This window comes from Euprymna scolopes, chromosome 39 (genome assembly GCF_053919585.1).
Source record: "Euprymna scolopes isolate OS-2025 chromosome 39, ASM5391958v1, whole genome shotgun sequence".
Taxonomy (NCBI): Eukaryota; Metazoa; Mollusca; class Cephalopoda; order Sepiida; family Sepiolidae; genus Euprymna; species Euprymna scolopes.
Window position 1 is genome coordinate 45,248,556 of NC_136520.1, and position 13,848 is coordinate 45,262,403.

A 13,848-nucleotide genomic window follows, 5' to 3' on the forward strand; every position below is an offset into this window, starting at 1 on the left:
AAATGAGCAATAATTCAATTTTCCGATGAAAAACGAAGAGTGGAGAATCCGGGTATCGATCCCGGTACTTCTCACATGCGACGAGAGCGATCTACCAATTGAGCTTATTCCCCATATTCTTCTGACTGATTTATTATATTCAAATGAGCAATAATTCAATTTTCCGATGAAAAACGAAGAGTGGAGAATCCGGGTATCGATACCGGTACTTCTAACATGTGAAGCGAGCGCTCTACCCATTGAGCTAATTCCCCATATTCTTCTGACTGTTTTATTGTATTTAAATGAGCAATAATTCAATTTTCCGATGAAAAACGAAGAGTGGAGAATCCGGGTATCGATCCCGGTATTTCTCACATGCGAAGCGAGCGCTCTACCAATTGAGCTAATTCCCCATATTCATCTGATTGTTTTATTGTATTTACATGAGCAATAATTCAATGTTCCGATGAAAAACGAAAAGTGGAGAATCCGGGTATCGATCCCGGTACTTTTCACATGCGAAGCGAGCGCTCTACCAATTGAGCTAATTCCCCATAATCTTCTGACTTATTTATTATATTCAAATTAGCAATAATTCAATTTTCCGATGAACAACGAAGGATGGAGAATCCGGGTATCGATCCCGGTACTTCTAACATGCGAAGCGAGCGCTCTACCAATTGAGCTAATTCCCCCTTATTCTTCTGACTGATTTATTATATTCAAATGAGCAATAATTCAATTTTCCGATGAAAAACGAAGAGTGGAGAATCAAGATATCGATCCCGGTACTTCTCACATGCAAAGCGAGCGCTCTACCAATTGAGCTAATTCCCCATATTCTTCTGACTGATTTATTATATTCAAATGAGCAATAATTCAATTTTTCGATGAAAAACGAAGAGTGGGGTACCCGGGTATCGATCCCGGTACTTCTCACATGCGAAGCGAGCGCTCTACCAATTAAGCTAATTCCCCATATTCTTCTGATTGTTTTATTGTATTTACATGAGCAATCATTCAATGTTCCGATGAAAACGAAAAGTGGAGAATCCGGGTATCCATCCCGGTACTTCTCACATGTTAAGCGAGCGCTCTACTAATTGAGCTTATTCCCCATATTCTTCTGACTGTTTTATTGTATTCAAATGAGCAATAATTCAATTTTCCGATGAAAAACGGAGCATGGAGAATCCGGGTATCGATCCCGGTACTTCTCACATGCGAAGCGAGCGCTCTACCAATTGAGCTTATTCCCCATATTCTTCTGACTGATTTATTATATTCAAATGAGCAATAATTCAATTTTCCGATTAAAAACGAAGAGTGGAGAATCCGGGTATCGATCCCGGTACTTCTAACATGCGAAGCGAGCGCTCTACCAATTGAGCTAATTCCCCCTTATTCTTCTGACTGATTTATTATATTCAAATGAGAAATAATTCAATTTTCCGATGAAAAACGAAGAGTTGAGAATCCGGGTATCGATACCGGTACTTCTAACATGTGAAGCGAGCGCTCTACCAATTGAGCTAATTCCCCATATTCGTCTGACTGTTTTATTGTATTTAAATGAGCAATAATTCAATTTTCCGATGAAAAACGAAGAGTGGAGAATCCGGGTATCGATCCCGGTACTTCTCACATGCGAAGCGAGCGCTCTACCAATTGAGCTAATTCCCCATATTATTCTGACTGTTTTATTTAATTGTAATTGGCAATAATTCAATTTTCCGATAGAAAACGAAGAGTGGAGAATTCGGGTATCGATCCCGGTACTTCTCACATGCGAAGCGAGCGCTCTACCAATTAAGCTAATTCCCCATATTCTTCTGACTGATTTATTATATTCAAATTAGCAATAATTCAATTTTCCGATGAAAAACGAAGAGTGGAGAATCCGGGTATCGATCCCGGTACTTCTCACATGCGAAGCGAGCGCTCTACCAATTAAGCTAATTCCCCATATTCTTCTGACTGTTTTATTGTATTTAAATGAGCAATAATTCAATTTTCCGATGAAAAACGAAGAGTGGAGAATCCGGGTATCGATCCCGGTACTTCTCACATGCGACGAGAGCGCTCTACCAATTGAGCTTATTCTCCATATTCTTCTGACTGATTTATTATATTCAAATGAGCAAGAATTCAATTTTCCGATTAAAAACGAAGAGTGGAGAATCCGGGTATCGATCCCGGTACTTCTCACATGCGAAGCGAGCGCTCTACCAATTGAGCTAATTCCCCCTTATTCTTCTGACTGATTTATTATATTCAAATGAGCAATAATTCAATTTTCCGATGAAAAACGAAGAGTGGAGAATCCGGGTATCGATACCGGTACTTCTAACATGTGAAGCGAGCGCTCTACCCATTGAGCTAATTCCCCATATTCTTCTGACTGTTTTATTGTATTTAAATGAGCAATAATTCAATTTTCCGATGAAAAACGAAGAGTGGAGAATCCGGGTATCGATCCCGGTACTTCTCACATGCGAAGCGAGCGCTCTACCAATTGAGCTAATTCCCCATATTCTTCTGACTGTTTTATTTAATTGTAATGGGCAATAATTCAATTTTCCTATGAAAAACGAAGAGTGGAGAATTCGGGTATCGATCCCGGTACTTCTCACATGCGAAGCGAGCGCTCTACCAATTAAGCTAATTCCCCATATTTCTCTGACTGTTTTATTATATTCAAATGAGCAAAAATTCAATTTTCCGATGAAAAACGAAGAGTGGAGAATCCGGGTATCGATCCGGTACTTCTCACATGCGAAGCGAGCGCTCTACCAATTAAGCTAATTCCCCATATTCTTATGACTGTTTTATTGTATTTAAATGAGCAATAATTCAATTTTCCGATGAAAAACGAAGAGTGGAGAATCCGGGTATCGATCCCGGTACTTCTGACATGCGATGAGAGCGCTCTACCAATTGAGCTTATTCCCCATATTCTTCTGACTGTTTTATTTAATTGTAATGGGCAATAATTCAATTTTCCGATGAAAAACGAAGAGTGGAGAATTCGGGTATCGATCCCGGTACTTCTCACATGCGAAGCGAGCGCTCTACCAATTAAGCTAATTCCCCATATTCTTCTGACTGATTTATTATATTCAAATGAGCAATAATTCAATTTTCACATGAAAAAAGAAGAGTGGAGAATCCGGGTATCGATCCCGGTACTTCTCACATGCGAAGCGAGCGCTCTACCAATTAAGCTAATTCCCCATATTCTTCTGACTGTTTTATTGTATTTAAATGAGCAATAATTCAATTTTCGGATGAAAAACGAAGAGTGGAGAATCCGGGTATCGATCCCGGTACTTCTCACATGCGACGAGAGCGCTCTACCAATTGAGCTTATTCCCCATATTCTTCTGACTGATTTATTATATTCAAATGAGCAATAATTCAATTTTCCGATTAAAAACGAAGAGTGGAGAATCCGGGTATCGATCCCGGTACTTCTCACATGCGAAGCGAGCGCTCTACCAATTGAGCTAATTCCCCCTTATTCTTCTGACTGATTTATTATATTCAAATGAGCAATAATTCAATTTTCCGATGAAAAACGAAGAGTGGAGAATCCGGGTATCGATACCGGTACTTCTAACATGTGAAGCGAGCGCTCTACCCATTGAGCTAATTCCCCATATTCTTCTGACTGTTTTATTGTATTTTAATGAGCAATAATTCAATTTTCCGATGAAAAACGAAGAGTGGAGAATCCGGGTATCGATCCCGGTACTTCTCACATGCGAAGCGAGCGCTCTCCCAATTTAGCTAATTCCCCATATTCGTCTGACTGTTTTATTGTATTTAAATGAGCAATAATTCAATTTTCCGATGAAAAACGAAGAGTGGAGAATCCGGGTATCGATCCCGGTACTTCTCACATGCGAAGCGAGCGCTCTAGCAATTGAGCTAATTCCCCATATGCTTCTGACTGTTTTATTTAATTGTAATGGGCAATAATTCAATTTTCCGATGAAAAACGAAGAGTGGAGAATTCGGGTATCGATCCCGGTACTTCTCACATGCGAAGCGAGCGCTCTACCAATTGAGCTAATTCCCCATATTCTTCTGACGGATTTATTATATTTAAATGAGCAATAATTACATTTTCCGATGGAAAACGAAGAGTGGAGAATCCGGGTATCGATCCCGGTACTTCTCACATGTGACGAGAGCGCTCTACCAATTGAGCTTATTCCCCATATTATTATGACTGTTTTATTGTATTTAAATGAGCAATAATTCAATTTTCCGATGAAAAACGAAGAGTGGAGAATCCGGGTATCGATCCCGGTACTTCTCACATGTGACGAGAGCGCTCTACCAATTGAGCTTATTCCCCATATTCTTCTGACGGATTTATTATATTTAAATGAGCAATAATTACATTTTCCGATGGAAAACGAAGAGTGGAGAATTCGGGTATCGATCCCGGTACTTCTCACATGCGAAGCGAGCGCTCTACCAATTGAGCTTATTCCCCATATTCTTCTGACTGTTTTATTGTATTTAAATGATCAATAATTAAATTTTCCGATGAAAAACGAAGAGTGGGGTATCCGGGTATCGATCCCGGTACTTCTCACATGCGAAGCGAGCGCTCTACCAATTGAGCAAATTCCCCATATTCATCTGAATGTTTTATTGTATTTACATGAGCAATAATTCAATGTTCCGATGAAAACGAAAAGTTGAGAATCCGGGTATCCATCCCGGTACTTCTCACATGCGAAGCGAGCGCTCTACCAATTGAGCTAATTCCCCATATTCTTCTGACTGTTTTATTGTAGTTAAATGAGCAATAATTCAATTTTCTGATGAAAAACGAAGAGTGGAGAATCCGGGTATCGATCCCGGTACTTCTCACATGCGAAGCGAGCGCTCTACCAATTAAGCTAATTCCCCATATTCTTATGACTGTTTTATTGTATTTAAATGAGCAATAATTCAATTTTCCGATTAAAAACGAAGAGTGGAGAATCCGGGTATCGATCCCGGTACTTCTCACATGCGACGAGAGCGCTCTACCAATTGAGCTTATTCCCCATATTCTTCTGACTGATTTATTATATTCAAATGAGCAATAATTCAATTTTCCGATTAAAAACGAAGAGTGTAGAATCCGGGTATCGATCCCGGTACTTCTCACATGCGAAGCGAGCGCTCTACCAATTGAGCTAATTCCCCCTTATTCTTCTGACTGATTTATTATATTCAAATGAGCAATAATTCAATTTTCCGATGAAAAACGAAGAGTGGAGAATCCGGGTATCGATACCGGTACTTCTAACATGTGAAGCGAGCGCTCTACCCATTGAGCTAATTCCCCATATTCTTCTGATTGTTTTATTGTATTTACATGAGCAATAATTCAATGTTCCGATGAAAACGAAAAGTTGAGAATCCGGGTATCCATCCCGGTACTTCTCACATGCGAAGCGAGCGCTCTACCAATTGAGCTAATTCCCCATATTCTTCTGACTGTTTTATTGTAGTTAAATGAGCAATAATTCAATTTTCTGATGAAAAACGAAGAGTGGAGAATCCGGGTATCGATCCCGGTACTTCTCACATGCGAAGCGAGCGCTCTACCAATTGAGCTAATTCCCCATATTCTTCTGACTGATTTATTATATTCAAATTAGCAATAATTCAATTTTCCGATGAAAAACGAAGGGTGGAGAATCCGGGTATCGATCCCGGTACTTCTCACATGCGAAGCGAGCGCTCTACCAATTGAGCTAATTCCCCCATATTCTTCTGACTGATTTATTATATTCAAATGAGCAATAATTCAATTTTCCGATTAAAAACGAAGAGTGGAGAATCCGGGTATCGAACCCGATACTTCTAACATGCGAAGCGAGCGCTCTACCAATTGAGCTAATTCCCCCTTATTCTTCTGACTGATTTATTATATTCAAATGAGCAATAATTCAATTTTTATATGAAAAACGAAGAGTGGAGAATCCGGGTATCGATACCGGTACTTCTAACATGTGAAGCGAGCGCTCTACCCATTGAGCTAATTCCCCATATTCTTCTGACTGTTTTATTGTATTTAAATGAGCAATAATTCAATTTTCCGATGAAAAACGAAGAGTGGAGAATCCGGTTATCGATCCCGGTACTTCTCATATGCGAAGCGAGCGCTCTACCAATTGAGCTAATACCCCATATTCCTCTGACTGTTTTATTGTATATAAATGAGCAATAATTCAATTTTCCGATGAAAAACGAAGAGTGGAGAATCCGGGTATCGATCCCGGTACTTCTCACATGCGAAGCGAGCGCTCTACCAATTGAGCTAATTCCCCATATTCTTCTGACTGTTTTATTTAATTGTAATGGGCAATAATTCAATGTTCCGATGAAAAACGAAGAGTGGAGAATTCGGGTATCGATCCCGGTACTTCTCACATGCGAAGCGAGCGCTCTACCAATTAAGCTAATTCCCCATATTCTTTTGACTGATTTATTATATTAAAATGAGCAATAATTCAATTTTCCGATGAAAAACGAAGAGTGGAGAATCCGGGTATCGATCCCGGTACTTCTCACATGCGAAGCGAGCGCTCTACCAATTGAGCTAATTCCCCATATTCTTCTGACTGTTTTATTGTATTTAAATGAGCAATAATTACATTTTCCAATGAAAAACGAAGAGTGGAGAATCCGGGTATCGATCCCGGTACTTCTCACATGCGAAGCGAGCGGTCTCGCAATTAAGCTAATTCCCCATATTGTTCTGACTGTTTTATTGTATTTAAATGAGCAATAATTCAATTTTCCGATGAAAAACGAAGACTGGAGAATCAAGGTATCGACCCTAATACTTCTCACATGCAAAGCGAGCGCTCTACCAATTGAGCTTATTCACCATATCCTTCTGATTGTTTTACTGTATTTTAATGAGCAATAATTCAATTTTCCGATGAACAACGAAGAGTGGAGAATCCGGGTATCGATCCCGGTACTTCTCACAAGCGAAGCGAGCGCTCTACAAATTGAGCTAATTCCCCATATTCTTCAGACTGTTTTATTGTATTTAAATGGGCAATAATCAAATTTTCCGATGAAAAACGAAGAGTGGAGAATCCGGGTATCGATCCCGGTACTTCTCACAAGCGAAGCGAGCGCTCTACAAATTGAGCTAATTCCCCCTTATTCTTCTGACTGATTTATTATATTCAAATGCGCAATAATTCAATTTTTCGATGAAAAACGAAGAGTGGAGAATCCGGGTATCGATACCGGTACTTCTAACATGTGAAGCGAGCGCTCTACCCATTGAGCTAATTCCCCATATTCTTCTGACTGTTTTATTGTATTTAAATGAGCAATAATTCAATTTTCCGATGAAAAACGAAGAGTGGAGAATCCGGTTATCGATCCCGGTACTTCTCATATGCGAAGCGAGCGCTCTACCAATTGAGCTAATACCCCATATTCGTCTGACTGTTTTATTGTATATAAATGAGCAATAATTCAATTTTCCGATGAAAAACGAAGAGTGGAGAATCCGGGTATCGATCCCGGTACTTCTCACATGCGAAGCGAGCGCTCTACCAATTGAGCTAATTCCCCATATTCTTCTGACTGTTTTATTGTATTTAAATGAGCAATAATTACATTTTCCAATGAAAAACGAAGAGTGGAGAATCCGGGTATCGATCCCGGTACTTCTCACATGCGAAGCGAGCGGTCTCGCAATTAAGCTAATTCCCCATATTCTTCTGACTGTTTTATTGTATTTAAATGAGCAATAATTCAATTTTCCGATGAAAAACGAAGACTGGAGAATCAAGGTATCGACCCTAATACTTCTCACATGCAAAGCGAGCGCTCTACCAATTGAGCTTATTCACCATATCCTTCTGATTGTTTTACTGTATTTTAATGAGTAATAATTCAATTTTCCGATGAACAACGAAGAGTGGAGAATCCGGGTATCGATCCCGGTACTTCTCACAAGCGAAGCGAGCGCTCTACAAATTGAGCTAATTCCCCATATTCTTCAGACTGTTTTATTGTATTTAAATGGGCAATAATCAAATTTTCCGATGAAAAACGAAGAGTGGAGAATCCGGGTATCGATCCCGGTACTTCTCACATGCGAAGCGCGCGCTCTACTAATTAAGCTAATTCCCCATATTCTTCTGACTTTTTTATTGTATTTAAATGAGCAATAATTCAATTTTCCGATGAAAAACGAAGAGTGGAGAATCCCGGTATCGATCCCGGTACTTCTCACATGCAAAACGAGCCCTTTACCAATTGAGCAAATTCCCCATATTCGTCGGAGTGTTTTATTATATAAAAATGACCAATAATTCAGTGTTCCGTAGAAAAACGAAGAGTGGAGAATCCGGGTATCGATCCCGGTACTTCTCACATGCGAAGCGAGTTCTCCACCAATTGAGCTAATTCCCCATAATCTTCTGACTGTATATCATATTCAAATGAGCAATAATTCAATTTTCCGATGAAAAACGAAGAGTGGAGAATCCGGGTATCGATCCCGGTACTTCTCACATGCGAAGGTAGCGCTCTACCAATTGAGCTTATTCACCATATTCTTCTGACTGTTTTGTTGTATTTAAATGAGCAATAATTCAATTTTCCAATGAAAAACGAAGAGTGGAGAATCAAGGTATCGATCCCGGTACTTCTCACATGCGAAGCGAGCGCTCTACCAATTGAGCTAATTGCCCATATTCCTCTGACTGTTTTATTATATTCAAATCAGAAATAATTAACTTTTCCGATGAAAAACGAAGAGTGGAGAATCCGGGTATCGATCCCGGTACTTATCACATGCAAATCGAGCACTCTACTAATCGAGCAAATTCCCCATATGTGTCTGACTGTTTTATTATATTCAAATGAGACACAATTCAATTTTTCTGATGAAAAACGAAGAATGAAGAATCCGGGTATCGATCCCGGTACTTCTCACATGCGAACGAGTGCTCTACCTATTGAGCTAATTCCCCATATTCTTCTGACTGTTTTATTATATTCAAATGAGCATTAATGCAATTTTCCGATGAAACACGAAGAGTGGAGAATCCGGGTATCGATCGGGGTACTTCTCACATGCGAATCGGGCGCTCTGCCAATTGAGCTAATTCCCCATATTCTTCTGGCTGTTTTATTATATTCAAACGAGCAACAATTCAATTTTCCGATGAAAAACGACGAGATGAGAATCCTGGTACCGATCCCGGTACTTCTCACATGCGAAGCCAGCGCTCTACCAATTGAGCTAATTCCGCATAGACTTCTGACTGTTTTATTATATTCCACTGAGCAATAATTCAATTTTCCGATGAAAAACGAAGAGTGGAGAATCCGGGTATCGATCCCGGTTCTTCTCACATGAAAAGCGAGGGCTCTTCCAATTGAGATAATTCCCCATATTCTTCTGACTGTTTTATTATATTCAAATGAGCAATAATGCAATTTTCCGATGAAAAACGAAGAGTGGAGAATCCGGGTATCGATCCCGGTACTTCTCACATGCGAAGCGAGCACTCTACCAATTGACCTAATTCCCCATATTCTTCTGACTGTTTTATTATATTCAAATGAGCAATAATTCAATTTGTAACGTTAAAAACGAAGAGTGGAGAATCCGGGTATCGATCCCGGTAGTTCAAACATGCAAAGCGAGCGCTCTATAAATTGAGCAAATTCCGCTCATTCTTCTGACTGATTTATTATATTCAAATGAGCAATAATTCAATTTTCCGATGATAAACGAAGAGTGGAGAATCCGGGTATCGATCCCGGTAGTTCTCACATGCGAAGCGAGCGCTCTACCAATTGAGCAAATTCCCCGTATTCTTCTGCCTGTTTTATTATATTCAAATAAGCAATAATTCAATTTGTCCGATGAAAAACGGAAAGTGGAGAATTCGGGTATCGATCTCGGTGCGTCTCACATGCGAAGCGAGCGCTGTACCAATTGAGCAAATTCCCCATATTCTTCTGACTGTTTTATTATATTCAAATGAGCAATAAGTCAATTTTCCGATGAAAAACGAAGAGTGGAGAATCCGGGTATCGATCCCGGTACTTCTCACATGCGAAGCGAGCGCTCTGCAAATTGAGCTAATTCCCCTATTCTTCTGACCGTTTTATTATATTCAAATGAGAAATCCAGTAATTTGTCCGATTAAAAACGTATAGTGGAGAATCCGGTTATTGATCCCGGTACTTCTCACATGCAAAGCGAGGGCGCTACAAATGGAGCTAATTCCCCATATTCTTCTGACTGTTTTATTATATTAACCTGAGCAATTATTTAATTTACCGATGAAAAACGAAGAGTGGAGAATCCGGGAATCGATCCCCGTACTTCTCAAATTCGAAGCGAGAGCTCTACCAATTGAGCAAATTCCCCATATTCTTCTGACTGTTTTATTATATTCAAATGACCAATAATTAAATTTTCCGATGAAAAACGAAAAGTGGAGCATCCGGGTATCGATCCCGGTACTTCTCACATGCGAAGCGAGCTGTCTACTAATTGTGCTAATTCCCCATATTCTTCTGACTGTTTTATTATATTCAAATGAGCAATAATTCAATTTTCCGATGAAAAATGGAGAGTGCAGAATCCGGGTATCGATCCCGGTAGTTCTAACATGCAAAGCGAGCGCTCTACCAATTGAGCAAATTCCCCTCATTCTTCTGACTGTTTTATTATATTCAAATCAGCCCTAATTCATTTTTCCGATGAAAAACGAAGAGTGGAGCATCCGAGTATCGATCGCGGTAGTTCTCACATGCCAAGCGAGCGCTCTACCAATTGAGCAAATTCCCCGTATTCTTCTGACTGTTTTATTATATTCAAATGAGCAATAATTCAATTTTCCGATGAAAAATGGAGAGTGCAGAATCCGGGTATCGATCCCGGTACTTCTCACATGCGAAGAGAGCAGTCTACCAATGGAGTAAATTCCCCATATTCTTCTGACTGTTTTATTATATTCAAATGAGCAATAATTCAATTTGTCACGTTAAAACGAAGAGTGGAGTATCCGGGTATCGATCCCGGTAGTTCTAACATGCAAAGCGAGCGCTCTACCAATTGAGCAAATTCCCCATATTCTTCTGACTGATTTATTATATTCAAATCAGCAATAATTCAATTTTCCGATGAAAAATGAAGAGTAGAGAATCCGGGTATCGATCCCGGTACTTCTCACATGCGAAACGAGCGCTGTACCAATTGAGCGACTTCCCCATATTCTTCTGACTGTTTTATTATATTCAAATGAGCAATAATTCAATTTTCCGATGAAAAACAGAGAGTGGAGAATCCGGGTATCGATCCCGGTACTTCTCACATGCGACGAGAGCGCTCTACCAATTGAGCTAATTCCCCATATTCTTCTGACTGTTTTATTATATTAAAATGAGCAATAATTCAATTTTCCGATGAAAAACGAAGAGTGGAGAATCCGGGTATCGATCCCGGTACTTCTCACATGCGAAGCGAGCGCTGTACCAATTGAGCTAATGCCCCATATTCTTCTGACTGTTTTATTATATTCAAATGAGCAATAATTCAATTTTTCACGTTAAAAACGAAGAGTGGAGAATCCGGGTATCGATCCCGGTAGTTCTAACATGCAAAGCGAGCGCTCTACCAATTGAGCAAATTCCCCTCATTCTTCTGACTGTTTTATTATATTCAAATCAGCAATAATTAAATTTTCCGATGAAAAACGAAGAGATGAGAGTCCTGGTATCGATCCCGCTAATTGAGCTAATCTTCTGACCGTTTTATTATATTCAAATGAGAAATCCATTAATTTGTCCGATTAAAACGTAGAGTGGAGAATCCGGGTATCGATCCCGGTACTTCTCACATGCGAAAGGGAGTGCTCTACCAATTGAGCTAATTCTCCATATTCCTCTGACTGTTTTATTATATTAAAATAAGCAATAATTCAATTTTCCGATGAAAAACGAAGAGTGGAGAATCCGGGTATCGATCCCGGTACTTCTCACATGCCAGGCGAGCGCTCTACCAATTGAGCACATTCCCCATATTCTTCTGACTGTTTTATTTTATTCAAATGAGCAATAAGTCAATTTTCCGATGAAAATCGAAGAGTGGAGAATCCGGGTATCGATCCCGGTACTTCTCACATGCCAGGCGAGCGCTCTACCAATTGAGCACATTCCCCATATTCTTCTGACTGTTTTATTATATCCAAATGAGCAATAATGCAATTTTCCGATGAAAATCGAAGAGTGGAGAATCCGGGTATCGATCCCCTGTATTTCTCACATGCGAAGCGAGCGCTCTACCAATTGAGCTAATTCCCCATATACTTCTGACTGTTTTATTATATTCAAATGAGACATAATTCAATTTGTCACGTTAAAAACGAAGAGTGGAGAATCCGGGTATCCATCCCGGTACTTCTCACATGCGAAGCGAGCGCTCTACTAATTGAGCTAATTCCCCATATTCTTCTGACTGTTTTATTGTATTTAAATGAGCAATAATTCAATTTTCCAATGAAAAACGAAGAGTGGAGAATCCGGGTATCGATCCCGGTACTTCTCACATGCGATGCGAGCGGTCTCGCAATTAAGCTAATTCCCCATATTCTTCTGACTGTTTTATTATATTCAAATGAGCAATAATTCAATTTTCCGATGAAAAACGAAGAGTGGAGAATCCGGGTATCGATCCCGGTACCTCTCACATGCAAAGCGAGGGCTCTACCAATGGAGCAAATTCCCCATATTCTTCTGACTGTTTTATTATATTAAAATGAGCAATTATTTAATTTTCCGATGAAAAACGAGGAGTGGAGAATCCGGGTATCGATCCCGGTACTTCTCACATGCGAAGCGAGCGCTCTACCAATTGAGCTAATTCCCCATATTCTTCTGACTGTTTTATTATATTCAAATGAGCAATAATTCAATTTTCCGATGAAAACCGAAGAGTGGAGAAACCGGGTATCGATCCCGGTACCTCTCACATGCAAAGCGAGGGCTCTACCAATGGAGCAAATTCTCCATATCCTTCTGACTGTTTTATTATATTAAAATGAGCAATTATTTAATTTTCCGATGAAAAACGAAGAGTGGAGAATCCGGGTATCGATCCCGGTACTTCTCACATGCGAAACGAGCGCTCTACCAATTGAGCTAATTCCCCATATTCTTCTGACTGTTTTATTATATTCAAATGAGCAATAATTCAATTTTCCGATGAAAAACGAAGAGTGGAGAATCCGGGTATCGATCCGAGTACTTCTCACATGCGAAACGAGCGGTCTACCAATTGAGTAAATTCCCCATATTCGTCTGCCTGTTTTATTATATTCAAATGAGCAATAATTCAATTTGCCGATGAAAACCGAAGAGTGGAGAATCCGGGTATCGATCCCGGTACTTCTCACATGCGAAGCGAGCGCTCTACCAATTGAGTTCATTCCCTATATTTTTCTGACTGTTTTATTATATTCAAATGAGCAATAATTCAATTTGTCACGTTAAAAACGAAGAGTGGAGAATCCGGGTATCGATCCCGGTAGTTCTCACATGCAAAGCGAGCGCTCTACCAATTCAGCTAATTCCCCATATTCTTCTGACTGTTTTATTATATTCAAATCAGCAATAATTCAATTTTCCGATGAAAACCGAAGAGTGGAGAATCCGGGTATCGATCCCGGTACTTCTCACAGGCGAAGCGAGCGCTCTACCAATTGAGCTAATTCCCCATATTCTTCTGACTGTTTTATTATATTCAAATGAGCAATAATTCAATTTGTCACGTTAAAAACGAAGAGTGGAGAATCCGGGTATCGA

The 13,848-nt window shown here is 39.7% G+C and overlaps 10 non-coding genes across 10 annotated transcripts; all 10 read right to left on the minus strand.

Annotated features, from left to right (window-relative positions):
• Window positions 1–1,592: 1,592 nt before the first annotated feature.
• Window positions 1,593–1,665, minus strand: Trnaa-cgc (transfer RNA alanine (anticodon CGC)). Its single transcript has one exon. It is a non-coding gene; the product is annotated as a tRNA-Ala (tRNA).
• Window positions 1,666–2,156: 491 nt separating this feature from the next.
• Window positions 2,157–2,229, minus strand: Trnaa-cgc (transfer RNA alanine (anticodon CGC)). Its single transcript has one exon. It is a non-coding gene; the product is annotated as a tRNA-Ala (tRNA).
• A 210-nt stretch (window positions 2,230–2,439) lies between these two features.
• Window positions 2,440–2,512, minus strand: Trnaa-cgc (transfer RNA alanine (anticodon CGC)). Its single transcript has one exon. It is a non-coding gene; the product is annotated as a tRNA-Ala (tRNA).
• A 913-nt stretch (window positions 2,513–3,425) lies between these two features.
• On the minus strand, window positions 3,426–3,498 carry Trnaa-cgc (transfer RNA alanine (anticodon CGC)). The gene has a single exon. It is a non-coding gene; the product is annotated as a tRNA-Ala (tRNA).
• Window positions 3,499–5,540: 2,042 nt separating this feature from the next.
• On the minus strand, window positions 5,541–5,613 carry Trnaa-cgc (transfer RNA alanine (anticodon CGC)). Its single transcript has one exon. It is a non-coding gene; the product is annotated as a tRNA-Ala (tRNA).
• A 68-nt stretch (window positions 5,614–5,681) lies between these two features.
• Window positions 5,682–5,754, minus strand: Trnaa-cgc (transfer RNA alanine (anticodon CGC)). Its single transcript has one exon. It is a non-coding gene; the product is annotated as a tRNA-Ala (tRNA).
• Window positions 5,755–6,247: 493 nt separating this feature from the next.
• Window positions 6,248–6,320, minus strand: Trnaa-cgc (transfer RNA alanine (anticodon CGC)). Its single transcript has one exon. It is a non-coding gene; the product is annotated as a tRNA-Ala (tRNA).
• A 209-nt stretch (window positions 6,321–6,529) lies between these two features.
• Trnaa-cgc (transfer RNA alanine (anticodon CGC)) lies at window positions 6,530–6,602 on the minus strand. The gene has a single exon. It is a non-coding gene; the product is annotated as a tRNA-Ala (tRNA).
• Window positions 6,603–7,517: 915 nt separating this feature from the next.
• On the minus strand, window positions 7,518–7,590 carry Trnaa-cgc (transfer RNA alanine (anticodon CGC)). The gene has a single exon. It is a non-coding gene; the product is annotated as a tRNA-Ala (tRNA).
• Window positions 7,591–12,840: 5,250 nt separating this feature from the next.
• Trnaa-cgc (transfer RNA alanine (anticodon CGC)) lies at window positions 12,841–12,913 on the minus strand. Its single transcript has one exon. It is a non-coding gene; the product is annotated as a tRNA-Ala (tRNA).
• Window positions 12,914–13,848: the final 935 nt, after the last annotated feature.